This window comes from Acomys russatus, chromosome X, assembly GCF_903995435.1.
Source record: "Acomys russatus chromosome X, mAcoRus1.1, whole genome shotgun sequence".
Lineage (NCBI taxonomy): Eukaryota > Metazoa > Chordata > Mammalia > Rodentia > Muridae > Acomys > Acomys russatus.
In genome coordinates, this window is record NC_067169.1 from 118,399,209 (window position 1) to 118,412,163 (window position 12,955).

General features: G+C 34.4%; 1 protein-coding gene across 1 annotated transcript in view; it reads left to right on the top strand.

The window, feature by feature from the left end:
* The window catches only part of Aff2 (ALF transcription elongation factor 2), a 506,796-nt gene that overhangs the window by 179,917 nt on the left and 313,924 nt on the right, over positions 1-12,955 (top strand). The gene's annotated exons all lie outside the window — the stretch shown is intronic.

Consider the following 12,955-nt stretch of genomic DNA (forward strand, 5'->3'; position numbering starts at 1 on the left):
ACCTAAGCGCAATGTGCCATTTCTTTGATGGCATTCAGTAAAAGTATAGTAATGTATACACATTGGATACTTTTCTAAAAATAACTTTGTTAGCACATATAGAGTATGGACAAAATGAGCTGAATTCAGATTAGCTAAAAATTCCCTTGCTGAGTTTTGGTTTCTAGTCTGGGGTTGGACATACCAAAGGAGATATTTTTATGGTGTTACAGGTTATAATCACATGTTTTTCATTTACAAATATGTTAAGAAGCTGTGCTTTTGCCCTATTCTTAAATGAGTAACATATGACACAGCTTGTTAGAGGACACTTTTTGATTCATAGGGATTCTGAGTTTTTGTTACTTTCGTGGGATAACTTTAGAGGTATGTCCAAATACCACAGCTAACAACCAATACTTCTGTGGATAAATTCAAACACTATTAAGATAAACCTTAGGTACAAATGAAAGACTAGTAAAATTTGGACATGGAAACAAACAATTTGAGGTGATAATATTTCTCTCAAATCCTGGAGTTCATCAATTACATTAATAGCACAAACCTGTTAACATATGTAGATGATAAATGCACTTAGCAAGGAATAGGCAGAGTCCCTGACTTTTTTCATAATTAGTAAATACGTGAGTCTCACTGTTCAAAGGAGTGTTTAAAAGTGATGGACTGTCTACTTCATAAAGTACCTGTGTGAATAAGAATACCTAGGATCTTCCAATGAAAATAAACACCCATATCCCAAGAAAGCAACTAAAACCCTACCCAACCCCCATAAGGGAAATGGGTTGTCATTCTCTTTAGGTTTCTTCTGGCTGATTTAGGATGAAGGATACCTTTGTAGGGCCCAAAAACAATTGGGGAAAATGGTTAAGCAAGCTAGGAATAACATTTGTGGTCTGGTTTTTAAATGTTGAGAAATTCCAGGCTTAATAGAAGTCTTCTGTGGGGCAGTCTGAAATGCTGGACCAGTTGGAATCAGAAGCTTTCTTCAAAGCTGTCCTGTTGTGATAAGGAACAGCAACTGAAGCACTTGGGGCTGGAACATGAAGGATGCAGGATGCCAGTGATTAGCATGCTGAGAGGAATGGATCCTGTCATGCTTTATTCAGCTTCAGTGTCTGATTCTTTTGTTCTGGAAGCATAAAATTTCTCACAATCATTACACAGTCCTAAAATCATAAGTGTATAAGGTGTGCAGGATGCACAGAACAATTAAGACTGGTTCTCTGTTCTTTGTATGAGCAGAAGAAAGACATCTGTAAATCTTCATTCATGCCATGCAAAGAATGGCATCTAAAAATGTCACAGGGATTCTGCAGCCAACATTGTCTATGCACAGACATTCATTTCTCAGCCAGTCTCAGAACTGTTCCCATGTAGTGGAATTAGAAATATAAGTTATCTGCTTGTTCTGTAGTTTGAATTCATGTGAGTATAGAATGACTTGAGTTAGGAGTCTCTCTTTCATCTAGGTCTGTTTCAGTTTGACCTTTTCTTTTAAATGTATATTTTATTTATATCCTCAGTTCTGCTACTGACAGAATTCTGCCTAAAAGTGGGTAAGCTTGGACACAAGCAGAGTCAACGGCCAAACTTTTCCAAGACAGTGTAAGCAAGTCCTCAATAGTTCCTGCATCACAAATACGTCTGTCAGATTTAATGGGCCAGAAGGTTGAATATGATGCTCCTGCATTATAGAGAATTTTGGGTGACTGTTCAGTCAGCAAACTGTCTCTGTCACCTTCTCATTTGGGAAGCTGCTAACTTGCATTTCTTGTTTACTCAGATAATTGATTTTATTCCTTCTCAAGTTTCTGATGGGTTTGAAGACCATATAGTGCAGTTTCACAATTAAGATTAGTTGTTTAGGGGTTAAGATCTTTTTAGGTCTAGATAGAAGTTTTTAAGGTTGATGGAGATGAAATATGACAGATACTGATTTACATTCAGAGTTGTAGACTCACCAAGGTAGGAAAGATGTTTTCTCCAAGGTTGCAAAATACAAATAGGCAAAACAGTATAAATGTAACATTTATATAATTCCTATTTCTTTTGTGGTCCTTCTGGCTCTATGTAGTTTATTGTATATATATGTAATAATATAAATGTATATGTAAAAGTAAAAAAAAATAAACTACAAATTAATAAAATAAAATAAAAATGATACCCTGAAAAAAAAAAAAAAAAGAATACCTAGGATCTTAGGTGGTATAGAATGAAAGTGTAGTAAAAAAAAAAAAAAAAAAAAAAAAAAAAAGATCTCCTTGGTTAAGTCTTTGAGAATGAAGGGAAGTTGAGCTAAGGCTTTGAGTAATGCATGTGTTGATGGAAAAAAATTCTATCTCATCCACCTGAAACAGACATCATAAAGATCCAGCTTCTTATATTTCAAATTGAGACCATATTGGAATTTCAAAAGTGTTATGACTTTATTGAAAATGTTAGTACTGTCTTCCATATTGTATAGTTTCAGGGATACCACATGGATAATGATTTCTGGAGCTGGGTAAAAAGATGCCACTGGCTTGAAAATAAAACTGGTCTTTGATCTTTCTGTGTGTCAGGATTTCTTGTGTTTATCCAGGACTTCATATAAGCTTACTAGAAGTTTTTTTCTGATAAGTCCCAAGATTATTTCCATGGTAACCTGCTCAAGGAGCTGACCAAAATGTTCTGCTAAATATTGAAGCATCCAGATGGGCTTTGTGTAGCTATGCTTACTTATTGGAATAAATGTAGCCTTCAGATTCTTGGTGAGATAGAAGAATCTAAGTGCTCTTCTCAATCAAAGTTGATAGATAAAATGGGGACAAAATAGAGACTTTAGTATGAGTCCACAATATATCTTGGATATGTGTATAATAAAATAGCATTTTAAGTAATATATGGCAAAATTTGCCCAAGAATGAACATAAAGCACAGTGACACATTGCAAGCTTTTCACTAGACTTTCACACCATGAATCATTTGCACTGGTAGAGTGATTCCTTAAGTGACAATTGTTACAATACTCTCTGTTTTCTTTATCTTTTACTGGTTCTCTTCTACTCAAAAACATTTATTAAGTACTTATTGTATCAGGTACTATGCTAGAAACTAAAAAAATCTTGACTTGAGAATATTTCTCTGCTCATAGTTTCAATCAGGAAATATAGAAACGAAATGGAGAAAATCATAGCGAAGTTGGAAAGGGGTGTTTAATCTTCTGTAGGAGCAGAGGTGATGTCTAAGAGTATCTGATATATTTCAGAGGTCTTTTTCAAATAAATTCTATGCAAGGCCTTGAAGTAGGGTACAACATTTTCTTGATCCAAACTCAGAGCAAGTTAAAAATAGCCCTGATGATGCTGGGAACTCATGATACAAAGCAATTTTTGAGGTGTTCTACAGGAAAATAGCTAGAAAAAAAATCAAGAGAACTGTGCCAGTCCCTGGTAATAAGGGAAAAAATTTAATCCATTTAGAGGTATCAGATTGAAGTTTGGTCAGTGATGTTTTAGAAAAGTCCTGTTAGGAAGGAATTGGCAGGAGAATAGGAAGGGGGTCAGAATCCTGAAAAGGCTGCTAAGACTAGCGACAGGAAACTGGTGAGTAAGCTATTGAAATATGTGAGGACAGAATGCTAGTAATTTGAAATCTGACCATTTTTGAGATAGACTTTTACAGCTGACTCAATGGGATTAAGTAGCTAATTAGATGGAGTGTTAAAAGATGTTGAGGTTAGATAAGTAGTGGACAGTAGCACCATTTCCCAAGATTCCTTTCTTGATACTCAGATCTTCACAAAGTAGGTAAGTTTCTCTTTTTCTCTCTTTTATCATCATGCAATCATGATTTCATAGGTTTTCATGTTATGGCATTAATGGTTACGTGCTGCTTCTTGTGTAAAACTACGTGTAAAATGATTATTTTTATGCATTCTTGAAGAATGTTTCCTACAAATGATTTTTTCATTTGTCACTAAGAATCTAATTACTCATCTCAGAGGGATCTTATAGTGGTTTTCAAACACCAGGAATTATGTTGAATATTTCTGAAAAAAAAATCACTGGAATGAAGGCTTTCAGCAGTTGTGATAGTTGTGATTTTTGCTATTGCTCTTCCTGTCTTACTCTCCTTTAAAGCAAAGCTGTCTGCAAGGCATACAAGCTTAGAATGAAGAATCAGAGTGACATTATACTGAGTCTCAGCCCACCTGATGTAAAATTGAGGGAGGAATCATATTCTTTGAATTTCATGGAGTTAGTATAAGATTATTACCAGACTATATAAATTGTTATCTCTAATATTGCTTAATATATTTTGTGTATATGCTCACTCGATTTTAGCAAAGGCCAATGAACTTTCGGTAGTATGAGCTGGACAGAATAGAATTAAGAGTATATTTTAGAGTCCATAGTTTGTTGATTGTAATTTTGATTGCCCAATAGAAAAATTAATCATAATGTGCTTGCTTAAGTTTTCTAATCCACTCATGTGTATAGCTGTTTGGAATTTTATTTTTTTTATTTTTAAAAGATTTTTTATTTATTATGTATACAGTGTTCTGTCTGCATGTACCAGATCTCATTAGAGATGGTGATGAGCCACCATGTGGTTGCTGGGAATTGAACTCAGGACCTATGGATGAGCAGACAGTGCTCTTAACCTCTGAGCCATCTCTCCAGCCCCCTGGAATTTTATTTTTAATGTTTATATAATTTTTTATTTTTAACATTATAAACCTGGAGACTTTGGAAGCTGATACTGTCACTTTTTGCAATAGAGATCCTAGGGGCCAGGTAGGAGGTTTTAATAAAGCCTTTTTTGGCAGCAAATTATGCAATCAAAACTTGAGTTCTCTGCTTTCAAATCCAGACAGTTAGTTAAAAGGAAAAAAGTTAACACTTTAAGAAATAATTTGTATTCCATTCACACACACAGAGTTTGCAAATGTAGTATATCTAGAAAACTGAGTCATCATTTTCTCTTGAATGAGGCCTGGGGAGTGGTGGCAAGGCTGGTGATAATAATGGTTCTGTTTATGAAATGAGAGGATCTTGATACAGGAAGAACTTCACAAGTTAACTAGATTATTAACACATTTTCATGTTTTTGGTCTGTCCACTTCTTATTCTAGAAGGTCTTTAAAGGCCAAAGGTAGAACCTTGATCTCAAAACATTTGCTTCAGAAATAAGTAGGTCATGACACTTGACCATTTTCAATGCCTTGAAGCTATAGATGTTAGTTCTTTTTTAGTACATTCACAGAAACATATTAGCCTAGCAATATTAAGAAAACATCTCACATATGTATTTTGAATTAGACTTTACTGCCATTTAAGAGTGGAAAGAAAATCATAGCTAGCTGCTATGTGATTTTGAACTTTCTTGGAATTACCCTTTAAAGTGAAACAAGATAAACAAGATAAAGACTAAGGTAAATCACACACACACACACACACACACACACACACACCACACCCATGTTCCCCCCACCCAGCCACCTCCCACACACACAGACGGGGGCAAGAGCTGAAACAGAGTTAATCAAAACCTATGACAATATTTTTATGCCTTACATAGTAAGTAATACTTTGAAACATTAAAAGAAATATTTGTATTGGGAATAAATTGCTGAAAATATGGACCTTGCTATGAGTTTTAATTATAAGATTCATTATGTGATTTACATAGGTATATAAATATATTTATAAATCATATAATTATATACACATATAAGCTGTATAAAAACAAAGACCATCCTTGTTCACTGTTAAGGAAAGACTAGTGTAATTTTTAATGACAATCTAATAGTAAAATCAAAATGGTTCGAGTTAAAAATCTTTAACTAATAGGCATCTAAAATCACATCTTCAAGCATATCAACTAGAAATAACTATGCCATTTTTATTGCTATTCTGCAGTTCATGTTTTGCACCCCCATTTAATTTGTTTACTATTATTTATTCAAATAATTAGTGTTAACTTTCTTGGCAGTGGGAATTATAATCACACTTAAATTTTAAATGAGATAAAGATGCCTTGAAAATACACTTATAAAAGTGTCTTTTATTTTCAATACGTGTGTGTCCCTTTAGTTATTCTTCCATGTAGCATTTAAAGAAGATATTTAAGAATGGAAAACCAATGAGAGAATGACTTTTCATGTATATTGACTGGGTTCTTAGCTGAGGATATGACTTTTGTACTACTGACACATCTATATACACTTCTGCTAGAGCATCCCTGAGTGCTGTCTCTTAGTCTAATTCTCATGAAATTAGAAGTTCATCATTTTCCATGTCACTTGCCTTCCTAAGTGTGTAAAGCCCAAAGTTGTGTTTCACTCAACTATAAACTTTATCACTTGCATTCATTAGCAGAGTCATATTTGTAAATTCTGAGTGTCACTTATGCGATATCTGATTTCATTTATGACTCTGCTGGTGATTATTTCCTTAAATATATAAACTAAGTTAAAGCTAGTGTATAAATATAATAAGCACTGTAATACTGAATAAACATTCATATCTCTAAGGAAATTCATAATCCTAAAGATGAAAGCAATACAGCTAGACTGTTCTTGACAATTATGAATAACAAAAGTAAATTTCTTTAAAAGTTGATCCAATTATTATTATCCAGGTATTAATACTGAGCACATAAATCTATATAATATGGTTCTAATCTTTATGAGGACTCAAACATCAGTTACAATTAAATTCACATAGTAAATTTCATTAAACAAGTGTTGAATAACTGAATGAATCTCATGATCATGACATATATGCCACAATGAGACAATAACCATAAGAAAATAGGTATGTGGAAGTGTGATAACAAAGTAAAACTATAAGACTGATATATGTACAAGACTTTTTTCACTCATTCATTTATTTAATCACTTTACAGCCTGATCCCAGCTCCTTCTCTCTTCTCCTCCTAGTGCTACCCTCATGCCCTCTTCTTCCATTGCCCCTCTCCTTCTCAGAGAAGGGAAGGCTCCAAAGTGGTACCAACCCACTGGCACCTCAATTCACAGCAATATTAAGTGCATCCTCTCCCACTGAAGCCTGATAAGGGAGCCCAGCTAGGAACATAAGACTTTTTTCCTCTGAGTTCTTTGGACATTTTTTTTTTGATTGTCTAGAGGCTCCTTTGATCTTCAGAGAGAGGAATAAGGTCATCAAAAGTCATACCAAGCACAGTTGTATTAAGTACAACTTGCTAAGTGAGCAAATCAACACCAGTAGGCTTTTATGAAGCTTCTACTATATGTAAAATTTTATACTATGTCTTCGAAACAGATAGTATTGACAATATTGATATTATTGATATTTGAAAATATTGACATTATTGATATTATTGGTATCAATATTATGAAAATACTGATACTATTGAAAATATTATCTCTATCAGAGATAATATTGAAAATAGTTTATCCTCTTTTTAAGAAACTTATGTATTTCACGGCCATGCACACACACACACACATACACACACACATATACACACTCAAACACAACACCAAAGCCTAATAAATTATCAGGGATTCAGTGCCAGTGGAGTCCATATGAGCAAGAGATGCATGCAGGCTAGATAACAGATTTAGAATAAAAGTAAGTCTAGAATGTTTCAAGGGAAGTATTGCGCATCATTGAGCCATATATGGCAGTAGAAGGAGATATGGTCCTTCATAAACTTACAAAGAATTAGAATTGTTTAAGATGCTGATAAGTAATCTAACTCCTCTCCCTAGAAAAATTGGAAATACCCAGCCAATGTTTTCGACTTCCTGAAGGAAGCCTGTGCACTTACACAATTCTCATACAAGGAGGTATTCTGGCTTTGGCAAGAGTCAGAGCCATATTCATACTTCAGATCACTTCCTTTAGTCTCTTGACTTAGGCAAGTTTCTCAGCTTCTTACAGTCTATTCCTCCTGTGCAAAATGTGTATAACAGTAACCTCTCAGAGAACTTGGCACTGAATGTGTTAATAGGAATCATTTAGTCACATTGTCAAACACCAAACACATTTTACTATTCTCATTACCTACCATATTTCTATGTCATTTCCATTGAGGACCAAGGAATTGGCTACATTGCTTGATTATTACTGAGAGCTGTCATTTTCATGCTGTCCTACCCAGCAGATAGAACAATTTGGAGTTAAAATAATGTTCAAAGTGTTAAAATCATGAGTGCTCAGAGAAACATTAACTGAGGAAATATAAACCCAAACTGAGTTCCTGGAATTGTAAATCAGAAAACCAGCTCAAGTGTTTAATTAATGTATTTTATCATAGTGGTTAAGGATACATACATGAATGTGCACGTGTGCAAGGATATGAGAATACTATAAAATGGGGCATTAGTGCTTACTTTAGTTCAGTCTCACCTTCTCAGGTACTTCTGCTAATGGATTTCCCATGGTTTATGTTGACTTACTAATGGACAGGTAAAGATTTGTGGTGGTCTTCCAACCGCTCCCACTACTAGGATAGTGGAGGCAGCAAGATCAGTAGTTCAAGGCCAGCCTAAGAGAAATGAAACTCTATTTCAAAGAAGGATAATAATATTTTTAAAAATTTGGTAGGAACATACATACTTATACAGAAACAACCACATACATATGCACAAAATCACATATAAACAACAGGTTTGTAGCAGATGACACATACTGCGGTTGTTATACAAACTGATGATGTAGGTAGCTTTATAAACATGACATTTGATGTGGAAATTAAAGGAGGGCAACAGTGGGTGGTTAGCTTTAAAACAAAGTTATTCAGCTGGTCATTGTACAGGTGACTCAGATTGGCTTTGTGTACTGTGAACATGTTGATTCCTAAGCTTAAAAATATGCAATCTCAATTTTAAGAAAAGTGGTGGAATTAATACTCATTATGTACACAAAGCCTTTCTATTGAGCTTTTCATTGCTTTGTAGTTATTTTCTCCAAACTAAAATGCATAATTATTTGACTATACTTTTAGCACTCACACCATGTGGGCTAAGCTTGCTCTTGACATCTAAAGTCCTTTGAATGAAAGGGCAAATAGCCCACCACTACCGTGGGATACCGTCAAGTGTCAGGTGAACCTTGGCCTGCCAGGTTTCAAGAGAAATAAAAGATTGTCAGATCAACCTGCTCCTGAGAAAGACGCAAAATGCAAGACCTGGAGAGTAACAAGGAGATCTTGCCAGAAATGAGGCAACCAGTAGGTATTTGATTCATGGAAATAAAGGATGGATGGGTAGATGTATGGGTGGATGGTTAAGCAAGCCTCATGATGAAGCAAGATTAGAATCTGTGTACTATTTGTAAAAAGCGTGCTTTTTTATATGAGAGGTGAATCTATTTTTAAAGACCAAATACTTGTGATTTGGCGTACCAAAATTTAACATTCAATATTGTATCCTATACTTATAAGAAGCTTCCTAAATTGTTAATAAAGTGAGCTGTTTTTGTCTTGCCTTTGCTTGAAAAATTCCAAAATGCTGGTGATTTGAATAAATAGCAATTGTTAAGTACTGTGTATTTCTAGACTGTATCAGAGAATAGTGAGTGATACATAAGAATTGGTAAATCATGATTCTTATTTTCATTATTAGGGAGACAAATTTTCTAGAGAATCAAGATTTAGGGAGGCTATATGATTTACTAAACTGGATTCCTGGTGAGCTAGTGGGAAAAGTGACAGAGAGAAATATTACCACCTAGCTCTTCTAGGTAGTGATTATTGAGTCTTGTGCTAGTTACTCATACACCGAGTAACATATCTATTCTCTAAGCTAGGCACATTTCAGCTGTGTCAGAGGGAGAAACCATCCCTGATTTATTTTTCTTTTTAGAAAACTTTGAGAAAATCTACAGGGTTTTATATGTATAAGTGCTGTTCAAATTATAAATTGTATACATGTATGGTTATTTCAAATATCTTGAGTAGAACCTTCCCAACATTTTTACCTGTTCAATCAAAACTGCATATGTGTTCTTTTCAATATTTATGTCTATAAACATGAATGAGTCCTTGCCCATAGTACTCAGTGACTGAATCGGTTGACATTTGAAATTAAACCGTAGTTTGAGCTCAAACTTTGGATACTCATGAATTTTCAGAGCTCCATGCTTTGCTCCTTTGTGTTCTTGTGCACCAAGGAAGCTTGGAGTGCTACCGGGTCGCTGTTTTGGTAATGGTGCCCATGTGCATTTAGCCTGGGTATTAGGTGAAAAACATGATTTCTAAAGATAGGGTATGTGTCCAGCACCTCTTTTCACCTCTCTATTGAGGAAGGACTAAGGACAAATTTAAACTGTAAGATCCTCCATATACACTATCTTTCAAATAACACAATCTTCCTACTAACAAGCCCTGAACCAAAATGCTTTGCCTATTCTTGATCAAGGTGGTGACTATCCTGTTCTTTAGAACTAGGAGACTTTTATTCGTATATCACTCTTCTCAGAGTAGTGGATTTTGAGACTTGGACATCTACTTAGAGCATATCTTTTTATAAGACATAATACCCAGCAGAACTTTGCTTTATCTGTTACTTTTCACCAACCAATTGAATTAGACATATCTAATTTCCTAGATGTTACTCTGTGAAGGTCTATGCTGACATGTTAAATAAAATAGGTGTGTGAAAATTTAAATATTAGAGGCAATAAATAATTTAGGAACGTTATCATTGAGGAGGAAGCTTTGGAGGATATTTTTATTGAGTATGATAATAATGGTTATAAAATAATTAATGAGTATAATCAGCCTTCACTAATCAGAATGCTTCCCACCTAAGAAGCAGGTTTTAAAATGTTAATTTCTTTGTAGTTAGCAATGCCTAACAATTTTGATTCTAAAAGAAGTTTTTGGTTGATCTTTGTGCCTTCAGTTTCAAATTGTACAGTCATGTAACATTATGTGGAATTCCAAAGAATTTTTGCAGAGAGATATCATACATTTCTTTAAAATAGCTTTAAAAGATATAATGCATGATTGACAGATGAAGGAATCATGAAGGAATAAATTAATGACCAGAGACATTTATAGCTTGGGCCCTTCATTTAAAGCACAAATTCCTGTCACTCAAAATAGCTTGCAACAGGAAACAGAGAATAAATGTGTTAGCTGCCTAGTCTGATCCCTGATACTCATATGGTGGAAAGAGAGAATTGACTCCTGTAAGTTGTCGTCCAACATCCACTCACACACCTTGGCATGTTCACATGCACAAGTGCATATGCAAAACACAAACAGACACATACTAAAATATAAGAATAGGATCTTAGCAACTTTGAACAGACATATATCTGTCCACCTCTGTACCTACCTTCATCTCTTTGGAGAAGAGCACCAAAGATTAAAAGTGAGCCACGGTTGCAAACATCAATGTGCAAAACAAGCACTTGCAATCTAAATAGAAATGTATTTGCCATCAGTTGGTGGGATAGAAATAAAGTTGCCGTAACTAATAATGTAGAATATTAGGTAGATTTGAGTTTTCTCACCTGGATATAAATAGTAGAAGGAAAGAACCACATGATTATTGCATTTGTGTATTGTTGAAAAATAAGCTCAAAATGAAAGAATTTTCCTTTTGAGTAAAGTTGTCATCCTTTAGCATTGGTCTTATTAGAATAGTTTAGTACCAGGCACCAAACTAGATTAGTGACATTTCTGTAAGCATTTAAGTGACAATTTACCATATTAAAACCCAAATTGGAGTAAAACCTAATATAGGTCCGATAGCAACAACCATTGGAAAATGCTTAAGGAATATACAGTGCCAATATGAGATTAGCATAGTGATTTCAAGGTCCTGTCTCCAAATTACAGAAATTAACATGAATAGTGATTTTGATGAGCTATTAACTTAATCCTCTGAATATAGGATAATGCATCCAGTGTTATGGATAGCAAATAAAAAGCTCAAACTCTACAATAAGTAAGCAAGTCTTATTGAAGAAATAACACCGGTTTTTTATAGAAGGCACACCATGGTTTTTGTAAACTAATTCTCACAGTTGTTAAATATTTCCATTTTAACCCTCTATCATCATATATTTCCTTTATAAAATTACAAATCTATTTAACTCTTTTGTAAATCTTCAGTTTATAGAAAAACGTGCCCAGGTAAAAAGCCTATCCTTTTCTAGCACATGCTTGTGTAATCCTGTAGGCACACAAGCACATTTATTTTCTCTGACCAAACCAAACTAATTTTCCATGGTTTGGTCTCAGGAGATTTGAAGTCAGAAGTTTTGTAAAAAGTTCAATTTCAGAAATGGCTGAGATGGAATTACATAGTATATTAATGGTGGAAATTATGAATTCCATGACTTTTAACAAAATCTAAATAAAGGTATGGAAACTAATAGTCATACTAATTTATTATATTTGTGTAATAGCATCTATTCTGATGAGTTCTTGACAATTTTATATGTGTTTCAAACATTTCAGAATTCATAGGGTAAAGTGCTTGATCTTATTTTGCATGTGCTGAATAATAGCTTGAGAAGAGAGAGATGCCAGGCTTCATACCTAGAGTTCTAATTCCCACATAAATGTCCACAACAGCACTGACTTTGTCCTTTACTCTATTCAGTCAAAATACATCTCTCCATTACTACACGGTGACTGAGCATCTACTGTGTTAGGTTGTCTTTGTGAGTTACTTTTAAGTAGCTGTGGTTAAGTACCCAGATGGTTAAACTGCATCTGGGTAACAATAATTTAAGAACAAGATAAGGAAACATACACAAGCAGGTAAAACAAAACAAAACAAAAAACAGAGACTGCGGAATCTATGCGACTTGAAGAGTTCTTTTTTGTGTTTGGCTTCATATAGAGACACTTTAGACTAATGTTTCAGTATATTTCATTGGTGATGAGCAGAATATTTTCCTGATTGTATGTGTGAATTGTCTATGTTTTGCTGTAATGTAAGTATCAGCATTTTTGTAGGAAGGGG